The following is a 22,758-nucleotide window of genomic DNA, read 5'->3' as shown; positions in this document are numbered from 1 at the left end:
TGGGAGAAGAGGGCTGAGGGCTGAACCCTGAAGGGCAGCCTGCAAAGGAGACCAAGGAGGGGTGGCCACCAAGGTTGGAGGAAGCCCTCAAGGGTGCATTTCAAGGAGGGAATAGTTACCAGTGTCTGATCCTGTGCAGCCATGAGAATTGAGTTGTGTCTGCTGGATTTGGCAGCAGGAGCAGTTTCAGAGGCTTGATGGCTGCTGGGCCCAGAGCAGAGGGTGGAAGAGTGGGTGGGAAGTGAGGAAGGAGAGGCAGCCTGTGTAGCTGTAGTGCTTCTGTTGGCCTGGGTGGAGCCTTTGAGGGCATTAGGAAAAGGTGTGCCCCCTGTGGGTGGAGACAGTCCGGGGGTGTATGACTTGGTGAGTGGGCCATGGGTGGACTTTAGTTCCCATGTGCCGCCTTAGCTGGTGCCCTCGTTTAGTGTGCAAACTACACCCCCATCCCCCATTGCATGGTGGCCTAGGGTAGATCGGCAGTTCTCAATCCGGGGCAGTTTTGCCCCACCCCCAGGGCATGTTTGGCAATGTCTGAGTACATTTTTGGTTGTTAACAACTGAACCAGGGAGGGTGGGTGCTACTATCACCCAGTAGGCAGAGGCCAGGGCTGCTGCTAAACACCCTGCAGTGCACAGGACAGTCCACACCAGATGTCCATTGTGCAAAGGTTAAGAAACTTGGATGTAGATGAACCTTTCAAGATCTTTGTGAAGAGGAGGAGGGTGTGGGAGGGTGGTGGCTGAGGGTGGAGCTGAGAACAGTGTCCTTATGTACTTTGCCACAGGCTCATTTGTGGCAGTTTTCATCTTGCCTCCCCACCTCTCTACCATATAATTCTTATTCAGCAAGTTGCAGCTTTTCACCTGTTTTTTCTCCTTTAGCCTTTTTCACTATCCACCCCTACCCTCCCAATAAAGACTCTAATGTGAGGTAACCTTGTGTCCTGGGTGTATTGTAAGACATCTGTATTTTAATACCATTGGTCAGGAAATTCTGTTTTGGCCGCCCAGAGACGGATGTTGCTTTGGCTAATCTAAAGTAGCCCATAATTCAGTGTCAGGTTGATAAGGCTTTAATGCACGGTCAGTCAGCCCCTTGACTGTCAGGCTTGGAAAAAAGACAGGAAGTATTTCTTGTCTTTAGAAGCAAGCCTTGCTTCTGGCTTTGGGAAGAAAAGAGTACAAATGGTTCTCACCAGATAGGGTTGCAGCAGCTCTCCCAGCGTTTTGGGAACAAATCAAGTCATTATCTCGACCATGTCAAAACTGTGTTCCCAGACTAGTTGTTGTCTGAAACATTTGGGGCTGATGAGGAGGAGAAGAATTAATTAGCAGCTCCCTCTCTTGGTGTCCTTTTTCAGCCTTCTCAGGTTGCAGCACGAGAGTCCCTCAGACATGCGGACTGCTTATTTGATAATCTGTGTTTTGCACGGTACAAAAGGTTGCTGGCTAAATATTGTGAGCCCCTCTAACCTGGAGCTGCCGGTGTCCTGGGTCCAATGAACAGGGAAATCTACTGTAACATGTTGTCAATGCGGAAGCACTTGAATTCACAGAACAGCCTTGGAGAGTCCTGGGTAAGTTGGACGAGCTAAGTTTTTTTTGCTTTTCCTGTTTTCAGGAATATTTTACCCTGCAACAGTGGGTAAATGTAAAGCCCTTGAAAGAATGAAAACAAGCTTAATATTAAGTTTTGTCAAAGAGTGTGCAAGACAATGAGAATGTGTGGGTTAAGAACAGGAAGCATCTTAATTTTAAAATGGTGGTAGTGGAGGTGGATTAAAATGAGATATGCATGTTGAATGCAAGATATGCCTCGGTTGTGGGCATGTTGTTTCCAAATTAATTATTGTATATAGAGGCATATTTTAGGCCCCTTCCTGTTAAATTGATTTTTCATATAATTTAAAAAGATAGGGCTGATGATAAGAATTCTCTTCCTGCATGGTGAGTGCCAATATACAAATGGTATAACGATGCCTTTTGTGTATCTGCATGTATAGCCCTAACCCAGTCTATAATGTCACAAAATAGTAAAACACACTGTAACTTTTAAATTTCTGTAGTGGACCAGCCCATGCTGTGAAAGGGGAAAGTGGTGGTGGGCAGGAAATGGGAAGATTTAGGCTGAAGAATATTGATGTAAAATCTTATCCCCAATATGGCAAACTCTTTGAACATATAGTTAAGAAACAGTTTGAGATCGCTTCACATTTAAAAATTTTTCCCTAGTCAGGACTGTAGGCAATATTGATAAACATTTATCCTGTTTTTAAAGTTCTCCATACTATGAAATTCATAATCTATCTTTATAACTACAATAGCATGTGGTTATGTATAGTTGAGAAAACTATTTCTCATGTGTCTTCGGTTTTGCCATATTTTTATTAAGGTACTAAAAATTCGTTATGATGATTCCTTGAGGAAAGAATATTTTTTCTTTCAGTTTTCTTGAGATATAATTGACACACGGCATTTTATAAGTTTAAGGTGTACAGCATAATGATTTGACTTACATGTATCATGAAATGATGACCACAATAAGTTTAGTGAACATCTGTCATCTCATATGGATGGATTAAAGAAAGAGGGAAAAAATGTATTTTTTCCTTGTGAGGAGAACTCTTAGGGTTTACTGTGTTAGCAACTTTCATATGTAACGTACAGCACTGTTCATTGTATTCATCATGATGTACATTACATCCCTCATTCTTATTTCTCTTACAACTGGAAATTTGTACCTTCTGACTGCCTTCATCTAATTTCCCTTCCCCTCCACTGGTAGCCACAAGTCTGATCTCTTTTTCTATGAATTTGTTTGATTTTGAAGTATAATTGACCTATATCACTATGCTTGTTCCTGATATACAACATAGTGATTTGATACTTCTTTTTCAAAATGATCACCATAAGCCTAATTATCTGTTACCATACAAAGATATTATGATATTATGTGCTATATTCCCCACACTGTACATTTTATACCTGTGGCTCATTTATTTTGTAACTGAAAATTTGTACCACTTAATCTCCCTCCCCACTACCTCCCTCTGGTAACCACATGTTTCTTCTCTGTATCTATGACTGTTTCTGTTAAGTTTGTTCATTTTTGTTTTTTAGATTCCACATGTAAGTGAAATTATACAGTATTTGTCTTTCTCTGACTTATTTCATTTAGCATAATACCCTCTAGGTCCATCCATGTTGTCGCAAATGGCAAGATTTCATTCTTTTTTTTTTTATGGCTGAGCAATATTCCATTGTATATATATACACACCACGTCTTCTTTATCCATTCATCTATTGATGGGCGCTTAGGTTGCTTCCAAATCTTGGCTATCATAAATAATGCTGCAGTGAACATAGGGGTGCATATATCTTTTCTGTAATGTTTTTGTTTTCTTTGGATAAATACCCAACAGTGGAATTCCTGGATCATACGGTAGTTCTGTTTTTAATTTTTTGTGAGGAATCTCTGTAGTGTTTTCCATAGTGGTTGGGCTGCATCAATTTACATTTCCACTAACAATGTGCAAGGGTTCCCTTTTCTCCACATCTTCGCCAACACTTATTATTTGTTGTCTTTCTGATAATAGCCATTCTGACAGGTGTGAGGTGATAGCTCATTGTGGTTTTGATTTGCATTTCACTGATGATTAGTGTTGTTGAGCATCTTTCCACATGTCTGTTGGCCATCTGTATGTTTTCTTTGGAAAAAGGTCTATTCAGATCCTCTGCCTATTTTTTAATTGGGTTGTTGGTTGTTGTTGTTGTTTTATGTTGAGTTCTTTGTATATTTTGGACATTAACCCCTTGTCAGATATATTCTTGGCAAATATCTTCTCCCAGTCAAGTAACCTTTTCATTTTATTGATAGTTTCCTTTGCCATGCAAAAGCTAAGTTTCATGTAGTCTCACTTGTTTATTTTTGCTTTTGTTTCCCTTGCCTGAGGAGATATATCCAAACAAACATTGCCAAGGCCGATATCAAAGAGCAGATTGCCTATGTTTTCTTTTACAAATTTTATGGTTTCAGGTCTTACGTAGAAGTCTTTAATGCATTTTGAGTTTATTTTTGTAGATGGTATGAGAAAGTAGTCCAATTTGATTCCTTTGCACGTAGCTGTCCAGTTTTCCCAACACCATTTATTGAAGAGGCTGTCTTTTCCCCATCGTATATTCTTGGCTCCTTTGTTGTAGATTAATTGCCTATATAATTGTGGGCTCGTTTCTGGGCTCTCTATTCTGTTTCAATGATCTACGTGTCTGTTTTTGTGCCAGTACCATACTGCTTTGATGACTGCAGCTTTGTAGTGTAGTTTTAAATCAGGGAGTGTGATCTCTCCAGCTTTGTGCTTAAGATTGTTTTGGCTATTTGGGGTCTTTTGTGTTTCCTTACAAAATATAGAATTATTTGTTCTAGTACTGTGAAAAATGCCATTGGTATTTTGATAGAGGAAAGAATATTTTTATGGATAAATAAGGGAAAGTAATAAAGATAATCCTTATACCTTGATAATGTCAACAGTCTTTCTACCATATTGCAAGCCTCAGTGAAAATAATTAATAAAGGTTTTTTTTTACTTCAGGCAACCAGCAGAAGATTCTCTGGGGAAGAATCCCAGCTCCTTCTTAGTGTTATTTAATTATTAACCCAGGAGGGCTTTCTAAAGCTTTGTCAATGATACATGGTGGATCCCTGCTTTTGTGATTACTGCAGGTGAACTTGGTACTTCCTAGGCTGTTATGTCCTCAGCAGCATATATAGATGTCCCTGTTTGCTTTCTAAAACTACTTTCACAATAAATAGCAAAGATATTTGCCAAGGATGTTTGAAAAGAAAATGCAAACAAACCTATATATATTTGAACAAACAGATATTCATGACTTATGTGAAAAAATCCAGTAGGTGTAGTATGAGGAAATTTTTATAAACAAACATCCTCCACCAACTAACTCACATGTATTTATATATTATATATACATTTGCATAAAAATAAACAGAATGGATATACTAAAATGTTAACAGTGGTAATTTGGAATTATAATTTAAAATTTCTTTCTGATTAGGATTTTTTAAAGTTTTATGATGAACATTTTATATTTATGCAATAAAAATAAAATGGGGGGAGGTAAGCGTAAATATATAAATGGCAGGAATTTTATAGTCTGGTTAAAAAACTATACCTTGCATGAAATTATAGATGAGATTGTATAAATTGTGTAAAATTAATTTTTTCATTTTAATTCCATTAATAATTCCAAAGAAGTTTCTTTAAAAATTTTTTTTGTATTGCTTCCACAGGAAAGCAGAGGGAAAGGAGGCATATGTGAATTTTTGGTGTTTCATCTTTTCTTCTGATTTTATTTCTTCTCTATTACTTCGATAGTTCTTCTTCCAGGCCTGTTGTTCCACAGACTTCTGGAGGGAGTGGAGAATGCCCCACTGAAACCGTTCTGCAAGATCTTCCCCCAGCTTCCCATAGTGGGTATGACTCTGGGCCACTCGTCTCCCCGACGCCCCACTCAGCCCTGTGGGAAAAGCATGCTTTACTTAGTACATGGTGATCATGCCTCATTCTGTGGCCAACTTAGTTCAGTTCAAAGTACTTTCGTTTATTAGTGAAGAAAATTACCAAGAAGTTGTTTATGGCAGAATTGAACTAGACTGATAGAGGAAAGCCCTACAGTGTTTCAAGGCAGGCTCTGTTTCACATTTAGCAGTTTCTCATTCCTTTAGAATAAAAGACTGTTTTTTCCTTCCTTTTCCTATTACCACTCAAACAGCTGTCTCAAAACACAGCTTGAGATGGGGAGCAACCTGGCCTCCACAAGCCCCAGGCTTCATTGTGGCAGTTTGACTTCTCTCTCTGCCCCAGCCACCTGGCTTGTTGGTTTCTTTCTTCTCCTTGTCCTCTGAGGCACAAGCGGCAGTGACTCCATGACATAGGAACTCGGAAGCAGTCGAATAAATCCCTGAGCAGGTGGCCGCCTATTGTCTGTCTGGAGGAAGTGAACAGCGTTCTTCCTGGGACTGCATTCATCTTCTGATAGCTTCTAGAGGGCAGAACGATCCTTAATTGGGGTTGGGAGATTGCACACACAAAGTCCTGGGGTCAAGAGGTTCCCTAGGGAATACCACCTTGGTGGGCTTTGGTCTTTTCCCTCCACAGTAACTGAGCCTTTTCGGAGCAAGGACTTGCTTTCTGATGTGGGCATGTCTGGAACATCATTGGTCTCAATACCACTGGATTAGATGAGGATTCCAACAGTTTCCTATGTGGGCGGGAGACACACACATTGCTGGTGGGATAAATAAGTAGACTTAATCTGTGGTAGGATCCCCCCTGAGGTTGTAATATGTAGTACCTTTTAGGTAGTGGTAATTCTAAAGAGAAGCTCTGATCTTTAACTAGGTTTTATGATAACCATTAGGGTGTTTATTACCAAAAATCACTCATTATTTAAAAACATGGTGCAAGCCACCCTTTCCTCCCCATATCTGTGCACAAGCCTGAATGTGGATCTTTAACAATATATACCTTCAGGCTGAGCAGCAAGAACAGATAAGCGATCTCCCACCCTGCCCCGACAGAAAGTAACCTGGACTCCTTTATAGGATTAAATCCTCTCAGAGGTGGGAGGCAGTTGCTAGCAGCCTGAGGGGACATACAAGCTCTCAACTCTAGGTCTTTGGGTTTATGGCAGGGAGGGGGTTAATTATAAAAAAAAAAAAAGGCCTGGTAGTCTTCTCTCCCTAACCCTTCCATTTTATCCACTTTCTTTTTCCATTCTTTTCCTGAACTGTCTTTTGACTTTCTTTAGACCTTCCCTTTTCCCACACTCCAGAATAATCTCCTGCTGTATGTTTAGCAGTTTCTCTAGAATAACGTAGCTCCAGGAGTCTTTACTTTAAATCTAGCCCTCTTTCTGCCATATCACCGTGTTTCACATCTTGAGAAAGTTGAGTGGGAGAGGTTAAAGGAAAGCTGGAAAAGCGATGAGGGGCCAGAGAGGAGAGCAAAGTAGGAAACTGAAGGAAATAAAGGAACCTGACGTGAATGGGGTGGCGGGTTCCTGGTTGATAACCACATGTACGGCTGGGTATAACCAACACTGTGGTGAGGAGACCAGGAGGCTCCTCTTCACCCTCCAGGGCTTTTCCCGGGTAAGATAAAGGCAGAAAGATAAGGGGAGAAGAATGAAGGCAGACCACGGAGACAAAAGGAAAACAGACAGATTTACCTGTTTCCCTCCAGATTGACTAGATGGGAGATACAGTCCTTACCCCTGATGGCATTTAATACCAGATCCAGTATTCTAGATTATTTGGTATTATCAGCATGATTCCCAGAATTCCTTCTTGAATCTGAAGTTAGCTGTCTCTTTAAATGCAGAAGATCCAAAGTTGTTTCTCACCTTTTACTTGATGCTGCTTTTGGAAACCAGAAAGATATTGAAAGAATTTACTTTCTCATCTGACAATATTGCATGTCTGAAAACCCAACTGATCCAAAAATGTGTTTACCTCTTAACTCTATAAAATTAGATGGTCACTCTGGTTTGTTGAAACAATGCCCAGAGAACTGTTTATAATGATCACTCTCACTTGTTCTCCGTGCGAGAAATACAGCAGTGAGCAGACACAATCCCTGCTTGCACAGATAGACTGACATCATATAAGGGGAGAATTTAATCTAGCCTATGCTGATAAGGCATTCCTAATGGAATTGGCTGGGCAGAGGTTGGGAGTGGATGCTCTGAGGTATGCAAAGGCCCTGAGGTAGGAAGGGGTTTTAGCCTGCTTCAGGAACAGATTAGGATCCTTTGACTGCTGTAGGAGAATTGACAGGAAGAGGACAAAAGTAGAGACAGGAAGATCAATTAGGAAGCTCAGGGACTTGCCCAAGGTCAATTAGCTGGTGAATAGCTGAGCCAGGACTCAAACCCAGGTTTGTATGAAGATAAAGGCATCATCATTGTTCATTAAATAATAATTGGTAATGATGTTCATGTCATCCCAGAACATATTTAAAAGATGCTTAGGTAACATTTCTTTTGACATGGATTATTGGTCTTTTAATTATAAAATGTGTTTTAATATTAAGTTATCAGCTGCAAAAAGGAAGGGGAGTACTCATTTGAATGAACCAGCAGAAACTTGGAATTTTGCCTGCCTTCTACTTTAGCCTTGCCAAAAATGTAATTTCTTTAATTCATTCTTAACTAATCTGCTCAAGCCTGTACTATGCCTTGGCTTTTTTCCCTATAACAGCTTAGGGATCTCAAAAGAAAATATTTTGAAAGGTTTTCTCTTGATCAGGGTATTTGCGTTTAGATATTGTGTACACTCCTTTTATTGCAGAATGAGCTGTTTTTCTACCATGGGATCCTTTGTTAGGAGTGAAATGCTGTTGTAATTTTATCATCTTTATTTTAAAAAATCACTTATCAGGTATTTATCAATAGAAAGTGATTTAGATGTTTACATCCTCTTCTTTCTAGAGACTTAAGCATGTTCAGAAGTATTTAAAATTGAATAGTTCTGTTAGCTAATAATGATAAAATTACTATCATGCGTTGAGAGCTGCTTTGTGCCAGGCAATATGCTTTAAACATCTTTGATTCTCACTGCTTCCCTGTGATGAAGGTTGTACTATAATTTTCATTTACATTTGGGGAAACTGAGGCTTAAAGCAACTAAGTGAGTTTTCCAAGAGCACCCAGGTGGAAAGTGACAGTTCAGATGAACTGAGGCCCTTTCAGGTCCTTGCTCTTCAGCTGCATGCAATTCTGGATTCAGTGTCAAGTTTGTTTTAGGCTGCAGTTGGGAGTTGGAACCAGAGTAATATAGGGAATCGAGTAAATTTGAGCAATGTAATGAAATATTTTCTTATAAACTATTGTGAAGATTTTGTTCCAGAGACCACATAAGAAAAAAATAGAAGCAAATTGCTAAATTTCCCGTTCATCACTCTTACGCTGAACTTTTGGTAAATTCAAAGCTTCCCTCCGTTTGAATTTATTTTATAGGAATATTGGAAGATCAGTAAATTACTCTTAACGGGTATAATGCAAATTAAACCCAAGTGTAATGGTGGTCTCAGTGAATGATCACTTTAAAGATATCGTTTATAGCAATGGTTCTCAAACTTCAATGCTCATCTGTATCTCCTAAAGACTGTATTGGAACTCAGATTGCTGGGCCCCATCCCTAGACTGTCTGATTCAAGAGGTCTGGGACTCGTCTGAGACAAGTTCCCAGGTGGTGCTGCTGCTGCTGATCTGGGGACCACACTTCGAGAATCACTGGTATGGGGACAGTAATAATGCTAATGAAATTAGATGGGCCAGTAGCTTGTCCCTGAGAAGGCCATTTCCTAGTCTCAGACTATATCCACAACCCAAAGCAGAGTGGTATCCTGATGTCCACCAGGGTCAGCAGTGGTACAGTGACTCCTGGAGTCATTCCCACTCTTGGGAAAACGGTAGGTCATCTGCCTCTCCTCCTGCCAATACCATGTCATGACAACGCATAACTTAGATGTGCCAGATGCACACATTGTGAACTCTGCAATGATTGAACTCTCCCATTGTGCTAGGTGTATGACATAATGGCCCACACTGCTGAATTAAATGAGTCAAATGAATAAACATAAATCAGGATTCCAAAACCAATTAGATAAAATATTCTAATTTGTATATTATGGGGATTGTCCTTACTCTGGGATGTTTTGGTGCCAGAAGCTTTGCTGGATTTCTCCTTTCCTTGCAGTGACTGAGAATTAGCTACAATAACCCAAAAAGTTTGATTCCTATTTGGCTGGAAATTAAATCACATAGGCTGGTTTGGAAAGCCTTCAGAAATTCTTTCAGATTTGATGCGTCCAGACTTGTACTGGAATATAAAATATTTGATTTAACAAGATCTGTGGGTTCCCAGTGCATAACAGTTTTTGAAAATGAGTTTCTCAGAATACAATTAGGAAAAAATTCCTTTGAAATGCTAAAATTACCTTTTAGTGGTGATAAAAGATGCTGACAACCCCTTCTAAAAAAAAAAAACAAAACTTTTAACCTTCATGTTGCTATAATAACATCACTAATTTGTGTGTAGACAAATATCACTGGTCATATTTAAAGTAATCATTAAACATTTTCAGAGCTATACTTAAGAAAACTACTTTTTAATCTTTCTACTCTAAGGAAAATATTACTTCAGAGTTGATGGCGGGAAGGGGGTGGCTAGGTTGCAATTCTTATTTCTTCTTGCTCTGGAGTCCTTTTTGGCTTAGTTTGGAGGAAGAAACCAAAAAGTTGTAACTGAATACAGAAGCATTTTTTTAAGTTTTATTTTAAGGAGGAGTGGAAATTTTGGAGCCACTTCTCACAATGAACCTCAAAAAAATCTTGAGACCTATTAGAACTTATTATTTAGCTTATCTTGTTTAATTTTCTTATTTTTAAATTAAGAATGTATATTGCCCGTATAAAAATTCTCTTGTTTGTGCATGTATGTATGTATGTATCTGCTGCAGAGAGAGAAGTTCAGTGCACCCCAGCAAAGCATATGGGAACCTTAATGTCTTAATTGTGCGCTCCTCCGATTGAGTGTGGGTTGAGTCTTAGTCTCTAGGGTCAGCCAGGCCAGTTTTAGAGTCCCAGCGCTGCCAGTTACTAAATGTGACCCTAACAATACCATTTAACCACGAAGTCTGTTTCCACATCAGTGAAGTAGGTATAATTATATTATCAACTTCATGTAGTTGTAGAGTGCTTAGTAAGTAATCTGTGATGTTAGCTGTCATTCTCATAAATTGCCCTACCATATTCATTTTCTTTTTGCAAGAAAAATAAAGGATTCTGAATATGTTGAGTGATCTGGATAAGAATGCAAGAGGTAGAAATAGTCAGTTGCACCAGTGTTATTTACCTTACATGGTATTTCATGCTTACTTCACTTTGGTCTCTTTGATAAGATAAAATATAAATGTATACCCAAGATCACTTTAAAGTAATAGTATAATTATTAAGGTGCCATGTTGTATAAAAAGATACTTAGAAAACTAAGGTTTGGAGAATGAAATAAATTAGACACAGTGACTATAAGTTTTTCCTTTTTAATAGCTGTTTTTTCATTACTTCATTGATCCAAAGAGGGATTTTAAAATTTAATGTCCTTGTTCCATTAAGATAATTCAATCATTTATCCAATTACTTGACTTATTCAACTTAAGTTCTTAGCCCCTCTGTTGCTTTCTCTTTGGCTGGTTCCCTGTTTCATGACTTTCCAGCACAGTTTTAGTTTTACTTGTTTATTTTTCTACTTTTGTGGGCTAGGCTTTAAATTTAGCTCTTTTCCTTGAAAGAGCTCCTCCTCTCTTTTTTCATGTCTTTTCACAAAGATGAATCCACTTTGTATTTCATATTTTACCCATTTTGTTTTAATATAAAAATATTTTAAAGTCTTATAAAATAAAATGGTTTGAATAGCCCTTCCAAAATGACATGGTGTTCTAGTTTGAGAAAGTGATCTTTGATAAAGAAAGCTGTATCAAATGTATGTCTGTTCCAGTGTTGGGAGGGAAGCTAAGCAATGGGATGTCAGAAATCAGGATAGAAAAGGGCTCCCAAAAGCTGAAGACAACATGAACAAATATACAGCTAAGCTCTACTGAATGCAACTTTCTGATACCTGGGATAGGAGGGAAAAAAGTTGTGTGCCTGTGGATTGGAGAGACCTGGGTCAATAGCAGCTCTTGTTAAAGAGATTTAAGATTTTAGCCAGCCATTTGACATTGTTGGCCGTCTCCAACAGCATTAATGTCACAGCTCTCAGAACAAAGGAGATAATCATCCCATTGTTTTCTGCCTTGGTTGGGCTGCCTCTGAGGGCTTGCGTTCAGTTCTGAGCTCCACATTTTCAGAGGGCAAACCAGGGAGGTAAATGGACAAGAAACATCTTTTTTTTTTTTTAATTAATTAATTAATTTATTTTTGGTTGTGTTGGGTCTTCGTTTCTGTGCGAGGGCTTTCCCCAGTCGCGGCAAGCGGGGGCCACTCTTCATCACGGTGCGCGGGCCTCTCACTATCGCGACCTCTCTTGTTGCGGAGCACAGGCTCCAGACGCACAGGCTCAGTAGTTGTGGCTCACGGGCCCAGTTGCTCCGCGGTGTGTGGGATCTTCCCAGACCAGGCCTCGAACCCGTGTCCCCTGCATTAGCAGGCAGATTCTCAACCACTGCGCCACCAGGGAAGCCCATGGACAAGAAACATCTTTGAGAGATTCTCATCACTGTGTGGCTTGTCAGGTTATTTCCTTAGGACAAATTCCCAGAAGTGGAATAGCTGGGTCAAAGTTACTCTTTTTTTTTTTTTATTTTTTTAAAGACTTTGGATACTTATTGCCAAATTGTCTTACCAAGTAGAACTGGACATATTAAAGAAGTTGGATTACTCACCCCCAAGTCAGAGATGCTGTAGAAGGGATTTTGGCAGTGGGTTATGTGTTGGACCATGATCTGAGATCCCTTCAAAAATACCATGAGAGTTTTTACATAGGATCAGATGATTATTTTATCTAGAGAGGTGATGTTTCAGTCTTATCATGTCAGTCATACTGTTGTAGCAAACTAATTGTTAAGAATCTGTAAGGAAAATATTGCAGAAGATTTCTGCAATCAAAAAGGACTGTAGAGAAAAGAAAAAAGTAAAGGGGGTTTTTTGGGCAGAAGGAAAATGATCACAGATGGAAGCAGAAAGTTGCAGGAAGATGCAATAGAAAGGGTAAATATGTGAATAAGGTTAAAAGAATACTGATTTGATAATTCAAAAATAAAAACAAATACACACACACACACACACACACACACACACAGGCATATCTCAGACATATTGCCGGTTCAGTTCCAGACCACCACAATAAAGCAAATATTGCAGTAAAACAAGTTACACACAGACTCACAGGACTGTAGAAATTAATCAGTGAAGGAAGATGTACTCCAGGCTGCAACTCAGTCCTGAGTCTCCATGGCTGGTAACTGCTGGCAAATTAACCATTTTTAATAACTTAGATAAGTCAGGCTTTTCCAAACTAAGTGAATTGCATTTTCTACACACTACCAGAGCTGGTTACTTCTGCTTCTGGAGAGGATGGGAACAGGTAAAAAGTTGCTGTAGATCATGTTCCTAATAGCTTAAAATGATTTAGCACATGTTTTATCCTCATCACCCAAAGCCTAACTCCAGTGAGATGAGGTAGTGTTTTGATACCATCAGGGCAGTGGATTCCAGCTGCACTGCTGGGGTAAGCCACTTGAACTCCTAAGCCTTAGTTTCTTAACCTGTAAAATGTGATGAATAATTATTGATTATCACTTCTTCTCAAAGAGTTATCATGAAGATTACATGAGATGATATATAGGATGGTACTTTATAATCTAAAATTCTATACAAATATTAGCTGTCACTATCAGCTAATGGAACTTTCAGCCTAGATCTTTCTAATGGATGAAGGAGTGAATAAGCTTCATCAAAGGAGAAATGGGGACTGATTTTGTTTACTTTTGTCTTCTTAATGTTTGACTCATAGTTGCAACTCACTAAATATTTGTTGAATGAATGCAAGACAATATTTGTGAAATATAGGCTGAACTGGCGTAGAGGAACATTTTTTTCCTTGAAAAGGTGTACTTCTCATCTTTGCAAAATAAGTACTGTTATTCATATCTTACAAATGGGGAAAGTGAGATTCATTGATTCTCAAATCATTCTGACAGCCAGATGCTACAATTTCAGGTAATTTCTAATCACATGTAAAAGGGATTACAGCAAGTACTTTTTTGGTTGTTTAAGAGAAAAAAATGAAACAAGTCTGTATAGTATAGCTCTGTTGTATAAAACCATTTAAAGCAAATTGATGAAATATTTTGTCAGACTTTATTTTTATTTATTGACCATTAATAGAAACTAATTTTGTTTGTTTATTTTTTATTTTTATTATTTTTATTTTTTGTCTGTGTTGGGTGTTCGTTTCTGTGCGAGGGCTTTCTCTGGTTGTGGCAAGTGGGGGCCACTCTTCATCACGGTGCGAGGGCCTCTCACTGTCGTGGCCTCTCTTGCTGCGGAGCACAGGCTCCAGACGCGCAGGCTCAGTAGTTGTGGCCCACGGGCCTAGTTGCTCCGCGGCATGTGGGATCCTCCCAGACCAGGGCTCGAACCCGTGTCCCCTGCATTGGCAGGCAGATTCTCAACCACTGCACCACCAGGGAAGCCCCTGTTTGTTTATTTTATATATAGCCCTCACTGAAGTCTCTGTTGCCAGGAAACTACTTCTGTTATCCATGCCCCTAATATAGCAACTTTGTCTATGTTTCTGTTCTTTGTGCATTGTGTTCAGTCTTAAACTGTGAATATTCCATTAACTGAGAGTTCTGAATAGCCATTGTGTAACTGGAGTGATATTCTGTCTGTGTCAGTTCCATGCATTGTGTTTGAGAATACACGCGCTGTTTAATTTCTGATGGGACATCTCTCATTACCACTAATAATATGATGTTATTGAAAAGGTAAGCGTATGAATAAACCTCATAAGTGCTTTGTGCATTGTTGAAACATATAATCTTTCATTTTAGGATTGCTTGATTATACATATATTTCTATATTTTCAAATGGGAAGTAGAACCACCAGTGTCTAATCCTTGGGCTTTAGGTGAGAAGTATCAGTGAAATTGAATCCAGAATTATCTGTTTATGAGTACTTTGTTTGGGAGAGGTTCCCCCCACTCCCACTGCTTTTTTTCCCATCAGAATCTCAAATTAGTCTGTGGTCCAGAAATGTTGAGGGACTCTGACCTAACAAATTCATTTCAGCCCTGGTAGCTTGTTTGATCTCTGGAAAGTGATATAAAACACCTAGACTGGTATGGGGTACTCATAGGTGCTAAACAGGTATATGTTGGAGACCTGATTAAAATAACAGGTTCTCTTCTTATCTATAATACATCATGGTTGGTGAGCCCCTAGAGGACACAGTGTATGCTTTACTCATTCCTTGGCATCCTGACTTCTCACCTCTGTCTCCCCATGTAATAAAATATGCACATTCTATGTCAGAGTAGAAGTCTTTTTTTGATTAGAATTCCCCATTCATACAAAATTGTTTGAGCACATGTCCTCCAAATGGACACTTATTTATAAATTATATACTTATGCATGTCTATATTGAGGATGCATTGTTTTTGCTCAGATTGTTTTATGCTGATGATATAAAACACACATAATAGCAATGTTAAAATAAGAAAGATGAAAAGCAGTGTTTTAAAATGCATTGATAACCTTGATGGCTTCATATTAAGTAATATCTAAAAAGGTACACCATATACTTATTTCTTCTCATTCCTACTTTTGGGCCCCTCATGATCTGGGCTTGTACCCAGCTCTGGCTTTTCATGGCTCCCCTCCCACTTCCTAATATCCTTTCAGCAGATGTCCTCACTGCTAACTGCTTATTCTCTATGCTTAATTCAAATTCCTGAGAGTCAGACTCTCATTTAGCTAGTTCACCTAATCATGTCAGGTCAACTCATGTGAATCTCTTTGATAGCCTTATTTTTGTCTTCTCCTGGAAAGTCACTCTGTTCCCCACAGGTGGCTTGAGCAAGTGGGAGACAGAGTCACTGGGCACAAGTGTGGCTGCTCAGACAGCTTCAATGAAAAGGGGCCTGGTGAGGCTGGAATGGTGACCGGCCTCACCTTTACACAAATATGCCTGTAGGTCTAAAAGAGACACCAAAATCTGACTTCCTCTGTTTTTCCTTTGCAAATCCATGCCTATATCCTTTTGAAGAACACTAGGCATATTAGGCAAAGTTTTTGTAACTTAAGTAAACCAGAGAGCTGGAGACCATTTAATCCTGTAAAGTTCTTCCCCACCCATCCACTTATCCATCCACCTTTCCTGTCTAGTTACTACTGGGGAGAAAATGATAGGAGCTCCATCTTTAAGAATTAACCTATAGTTCTTGGATTGGGAAATAATGGTTTCATGATTGCTTCCATTCAGCCTCAGGCAGACAGGAGTTTAAAGATTTCTTCTACAGAGCACAACTCATTTCTTCTAAGTCCCTTCTGAGTAGGTTGGGGTCAACAAGGAAAATTTTTGCAGGATTTCCTAGTTTGGAAGTGCCATATAAATGAAGCCATGGTTGGGCATGTGAAACCTATTTATACATGCATGGGAATGTTTTTCTTTTGAAAAGCAGCATGCTGGGTCCCTTCTTTGCAGAACTTTAGGTCAATGTTGCCCCATTTTAAAGCCTGTTTGCCACCTGGAGCAATGCATGAGCTTGTCAGAGTCAGACCATCTCATTTGAATATGTTTCTGCATATGTTTTATAACTTTAAGTGGCCAAGTGTTATTGAATTTAGAGTTAATTTTTTAAACTGCGTCAGAACTGTCCAGCATAAACAAAGTTTATAGTCTCCAAAAAAGAGAGAGGAAGAGAGAGTACTAACAGTTATTGAATGCCTAAGTTCAGCACTTTGTGTTCTGTTTCATTTAATCTTCATGCCCCCATCAGGTAACTATGATTGTTCCCACTTTGCAGAGGGAAACGAAGATCAGAAGTTAAGCAATTTGACTAAAGTCACAAACTAGTCAGCTGTGAGGTAGAAGGTGACCCTGTATGAGGATAGCTTGCATTTCTCTGAACGAACTCTATGCCAAGTATGGTGATAAGCATTTTAACATGCATTATCTTATTCATTTTCACCACATTTAAGCCTAAGAGGTTTTAAAAATCAGTCTCTCAAGACTATTTTTAGATCAAGGACAAACACTATTAAAATGTTGATGTATTTTTCTTCCAGTCATTTGTACATATTTTTGTATAATCTCTTCAACTTCATTCCCATTTTCATGTAACATTATAAATGAAGCATTTCCTCATAATAATATTTTCATAAATACATTAAAGTCTATAATAATTTAATAATAGTTTAAGTTTCTGATGCTTTGCTGTTATAATAGTGGGGCAGTGAATGTATTTGTGCCTAAATCTGTGGGTGGTTTTATTTTTAAACAGTTTCTTAGTGTGTATTATTAGAAGCAAAATTATAGGGTCAGAAGTTAGAAACATTTATTTTTAAAACTTTTACTGCTTTCAAGGCCCTTGATACATTTTGCCCAACAGATTTTTTTTTTTTTAATAAATTTATTTATTTATTTATTTATTTATTTTTGGCTGTGTTGGGTGTTCGTTTCTGTGCGAGGGCTTTCTCTAGTTGCGGCGAGCGGGGGCACTCTTCATCACGGTGCGCGGGCCTTTCACTGTCGTGGCCTCTCGTTGCGGGGCACAGGCTCCAGACGCGCAGGCTCAGTAGTTGTGGCGCACAGGCTCAGTAGTTGTGGCGCACAGGCTTAGTTGCTCTGCGGCGTGTGGGATCTTCCCAGACCAGGGCTCGAACCCGTGTGCCCTGCACTGGCAGGCAGATTCTCAACCACTGCGCCACCAGGGAAGCCCCCAACTGATTTTTTAAAAAATGAGACCATTGTCCACTGCCATGGCAGTGTGTGAGTGCCTGTCTCCCTGTAGACCTAGCCCCTGGGGGAGGGACAGATGGTTCCAAGTGCTCCTCTACCCAGCTGTGGTGCTCCATCCTGGATCGACTGCGCTGTGGGGTGTTGGGAGGCTGACGGGGCAGAGATCTCTTCTCAGTCTGCCTGACGCCAAAGCGTTTGCGACTGTTTGACGCACTCTCTGCCAGTCCTCCTGCTGCGCCTCCATTATGTCCACTGCATTTTGAAAAGCATCGTCTTACTTATATCCACTCAGAATGTCACAGTACTTATCTTGTTTCTAATTGTATTCACTTTTACGTAGACTTACAAGAGATTTATCTCTTGATTGGATTTTTAAGCAAGCTTTGGATTTACCATTTCTGTTTTTTCTGTTGTTTAATGCATTCATTGTTGCTGAAGTATTTTGTTTGGTCATAATTTTTTTTAAACAAATGAGTGTTTTTGCTCATTTGGAGCTGTAGTCCACTTATTTTGATTACTTAGGGCTTGCATTTATCTCTGTGCTCGCCTTGACCAGATCCCGTAAGATTTGATAATTAGGGTTTCTGTTTTTATTCATTTTATGCCTTTCCAATTCTAATTCATTTTGCTATTTTCAAAACAGTCTCATATTAGGATTTATATTTCTTTGAAACAATAGTTATTTGGGAGAATAGTTTTTTTCTTCATGTATTGAGTTTTTGTTTAAATGCCTGTTATTTATTTCTGTGATGGTTTTGTTGTAATATGCTTAGAGTATGGTCTATCCTTGCTTGCTTTTCATATATATACTTATATATCTATAAATATATGTGTGTGTATATGGGCATTTGGGAAAGATGTATCTCTGTAAAGTTAACTTAGACTTAATTTTAAAAATTTGTACTGTATCTTCATTACCATGACAATATGATATCTTTGGCATGCCCTGAATATGAAGCCTTGGCTTGTTTTCCTATCATGGTTAACAGTTTTGGGATAACTGAGTTTCACTATCTGGCTGCACTGTTACCCAGTGGGCCCAGCTGGGTGTACAGCCTGTGATATGGAAAGAAATCAAGACTCAGGTCCCTAGAAACCTAATCTGTGACCTAGACCTTGTCCCTGAGGTACTCTGATTAGAAAGTTAATCTGTTAGAGGAACTTTCATCATCATAAAAGGCAGAAATAATTTTCTTAATGCTGTTGATAAAATCTGGACACATCCTGCTTCACACTATTTATTATAGAAACTGAGCATTAGAGACTTTCCTTTTTAAAACCATCTGCCTCTGTTAACTTAAATTAATTTTCATATATACTAAGCATTTGAACATTTGTTTTTTGGAAGTTTTGGGGATATAGTCAATATATATGTGTGAATTTAATAGTTATTTAAGACTCCTTGTATTAGTCTTTCATGAGACTTTGTAAATATGTTTAATGTCTGCATAATAGTTTAACAATAATTTAAGTTTCTGACTTTTTGCTGTTACAGTAGTAGGGCAATGAATGTATTTGTGCCTAAATCTGTGGGATTTTCTTGAACATTGTTTCCTTAGCATATATTAGTAGAAACGAAATGAATGGGTCAGAAATTACTAATGTGTATGTGTGTGTATATATGTGAGTAAAATAACTGGAACCACACTAAAGACCCTTGATGCATTTTACCAAATTGCTTTCTTTTCAAAATGGAAAAATGTCCACTCCCATGGTGGTGTGTGAGTGCCTGTCTGCCTGTTGACCTAGCCCCAGGGTGGGATGGATGGTTCAGGGCTCCTCCACCCAGCTGTGGGACTCCATCCCAGACCAACTCTGCGGCAGGGTGTTTTGTGTGACAGGGTGGTGTCATGTGTCTTCTCCACAAGAAAAAGCATTGTTACCAAGGCAAACAGTGACACTTGATACAGCTATGTACACACCAGAGCCAGAGAAAAGCTTCACCCAGAGGGATTGTTGACAATTGCTAGAGGTTGTGGCATTGCAGAAGTTAACATAGTTTTCCTTTGGCAACACGTGTTAATGGATTTGTTGTAATGCTGGAGCCCTACTTAAATGAAAATTCTGAACACTTACAGTGGAAAAATATAAAATGAAAAGCCTTAGTTGGGAATGCATTGCTTAAAATTTAGCAAATGAGATCACAAGTTGTTAAACAAAGTAGGTTGCTTAAAAAAACAAAACAAAACAGGTGAGGAAATAGCTATGATTTGCTTTTAAATAAAAAAAATATTTATAAGAACACATTTTAAACAAGAAACAATGACCAAGATATGTTCTCTGGTCCCTGGGCACTTATAATCTCATGTAATTTTACATTTAGAGACTTAACACAATTTTTTTTTTTTTTAATGTGAAACGTATTTCTTACTGTGGGTCTCAGTCAACAACATTTATTTATTTATTTATTTATTTTTATTAATTAATTAATTTATTTTTGGCTGGGTTGGGTCTTCGTTTCTGTGCGAGGGCTTTCTCTAGTTGCGGCAAGTGGGGGCCACTCTTCATTGCGGTGCGCGGGCCTCTCACTATCGCGGCCTCTCTTGTTGCGGAGCACAGGCTCCAGACGCACAGGCTCAGTAATTGTGGCTCACGGGCCTAGTTGCTCCGCGGCATGTGGGATCTTCCCAGACCAGGGCTCGAACCCGTGTCCCCTGCATTGGCAGGCAGATTCTCAACCCCTGCGCCACCAGGAAAGCCCCACAATTCTTTTTTGAATGGATGCCGAAATGCCATTGGAGCAGAGTCTCAGCTGAGAAACTTAAGACACATAGAGATTAATTAAATGGAAATAATTTTGTTTACAAGGCAGTGCATGGATTCTTCAGGGAAAAAGAAATATGGAAAATTTTATAGGAAAATGCTTAATAAGGATCTAGTAAAGATTCAGATTTTGTTCTTCAGCTTCTTGTCTCATAAAATTAAGTCCTAAATTCACCAAGCAATGTTCTTTCCAGTTTACCTTTGGGTCTATGTATGGAAGAACTTGGAATTTCAGTTAGCTTTAATTAGAGGCTCAGAGTAGAAAGCTAGGAGTTGCCTATAGGGCTCAGGCAGGGAGATTAATGGGGCTGTGCCCATCCACTTCTGCTCTGTGCTACCAGGATGTTTGCCAGGGTAACCTGGTTTGTCTTCATAGTGAGAGGAGTCATCTTATCCTACAGAAGTATGAATCACTGATGCGTCACCAGCAGCATCTTGCCTTGGTCCTTGGGCTGCAAATATTTGAAAGGCCCACCTCAGACCCACTCCTCTCTTGGGGAAGGTAACAGAAGTTCTATGCCTGTAACATCCCATAAAGGCTAAGGAGCAGCAGGAGGGTGAGTGGGCAGGGCGCCAGCTGTCTGTGCTGAAATACCAGAGCCTGGGCTCTGATAATTAATGAGGTTTGAGAGAACATTTCCTTGGCGTACTCTACTGCCTGACCCAGTTGACTGGGTCACTCTGGGGAAATGGGCCTCGATTCCTGCGCTTTCCTCCCAAGATTGCAGTCTGGCATTTATGTGATTGTTAGTATTGAAATGAACACCTGTACCATCCTTTTCTTGACAGGAGGAAGCCTTTATATTTTGTAATTCTTTATTGAATGTACTCTCTTTTTTTAAGCATATATATTTTAAAAATTTGAAACCTGTGTATATTTGTTCTGTCATTATACACATAGTGGAACTTGGTTGAAAAAAAAATTTTTTTTTTTCATGAGGAAGAATCAAAAGCATCTTATCAGAGTATTCTGAATTTTGAGAAGGCTCACATTTGCTAGGCTTTATCTTTTTTCACGGATAAAGATTTCTCCTGTCTTTGGTGAATGTGGGATATCAGATACTTGTCTTAAATGTTATAAACTATTTCAGTTAAAGCAGTCAACAGTATTATAAAAGACAAGGCAACAGCTGATACTTGGTAACATCTTTAAAATTACATATTAATAACTTTCAATCAGATTTACAATACTATGGATGTAGGTAGTCTCAATTTACATATGGAAAGTTAAAGCACGAGTTACTACAGTACTTGCCTGAGATGTCACATGATTGATGACAGAATCTATATTCTTAGTCCTTTATGTAAGAAGAGACTTCTGTTTTTATATAATAAATTAATTGGGTAAGATAGTATTCTAGTTAATAGCAAGGAATAAGCTTAACAAATGGTTCTCAAAGTATGATCCTGAACCAGCATCATTCGCATCATCTGAGAGCTTGTTAAATACTTAAATTTTTAGGGTTTACCCCAAACCTCATGAATTAATCCCTGGAGGTGGGAGTCCTGCATTTTGTGGTGTTTTTTTTTTGTTTTTTTTTTTTATTATTTATTTATTATGTTTATTTTTGGCTGTGTTGGGTCTTCGCCTCTGTGCGAGGGCCCTCTCCAGCTGCGGCGAGCGGGGGCCACTCTTCATCGCGGTGCGCGGGCCTGTCACCATCGCGGCCTCTCTTGTTGCGGAGCAGAGGCTCCAGACGCTCAGGCTCAGCAGTTGTGGCTCACGGGCCCAGTTGCTCCGCGGCATGTGGGATCCTCCCAGACCAGGGCCCGAACCCGTGTCCCCTGCATTAGCAGGCAGACTCTCAACCACTGCGCCACCAGGGAAGCCCCATTTTGTGTTTTTAAAAGGCCCTCCTCATACTTGCGATGCACTCTATAAAGTTTGAGAACCACTGGCTTCATGTAGTCTTTCCATAATTGTTTGTATAGTTTAAATGCTTGGGGTTGCTGAGGTGATGCACCTCAGGCAGGAAGCAGTGGGGCAGCCTCTCTAGCGGCCCCAGCACTGATGACCTTAGCGGGCCCTCAGAACCTGACTTTTCAAGGTACAGAGAGAAGGTAGGTCAGGAGATGGAAGAGGAACTAATACTTGGGCTGCCTGTGCTATGCCAGGCACGAAGGTGGCTTTCCACGAGGTCTTCTGCATTCAGTCCTCACCCGAGTCGTGTGTGCCGTTAGGATGTTCCTCATACTTCATTGGTACTTGACATCTTCTAGTTGTAATCTCAGTCTCATCCATTTGCTTTGGTTCTTTGATGAGAGAGTTGATATTCCATTTCATTTTGGGAGCTGTGCGTTGGCTCATAGGGCATGCAGTTTGTGTTTGAGAAATAGAAAGCTTCCTGCTAAACTTGGTGCTTCTTCCTGGAACAGCCATTTTACTTCAGGCATGTCGGGAGAAGGGGAGGAAGGACTTTGTTTTTCTTGTAAAGTATTGTATTCCCTGTATT

The 22,758-nt window shown here is 39.4% G+C and overlaps 1 protein-coding gene across 11 annotated transcripts in view; it reads left to right on the top strand.

Annotated features, from left to right (window-relative positions):
* KANK1 (KN motif and ankyrin repeat domains 1) overlaps nucleotides 1-22,758 on the top strand; it is a 191,572-nt gene that overhangs the window by 36,684 nt on the left and 132,130 nt on the right. For 3 of the 11 annotated variants that reach the window (XM_082403632.1, XM_082403630.1, XM_082403628.1), the window contains exon 1: nucleotides 1,031-1,577. The exons of the other annotated variants lie outside the window; for them this stretch is intronic. The gene's annotated coding sequence lies outside the window, so the exon portion shown is untranslated. Of the gene's footprint in view, nucleotides 1-1,030; nucleotides 1,578-22,758 lie in introns of those variants that run through there. 11 annotated transcript variants of the gene reach the window in all.

This window comes from Balaenoptera borealis, assembly GCF_965194805.1.
Source record: "Balaenoptera borealis genome assembly, chromosome: 8".
NCBI classification, from domain to species: domain Eukaryota; kingdom Metazoa; phylum Chordata; class Mammalia; order Artiodactyla; family Balaenopteridae; genus Balaenoptera; species Balaenoptera borealis.
This window is presented reverse-complemented; position numbering and strand designations above follow the sequence as displayed.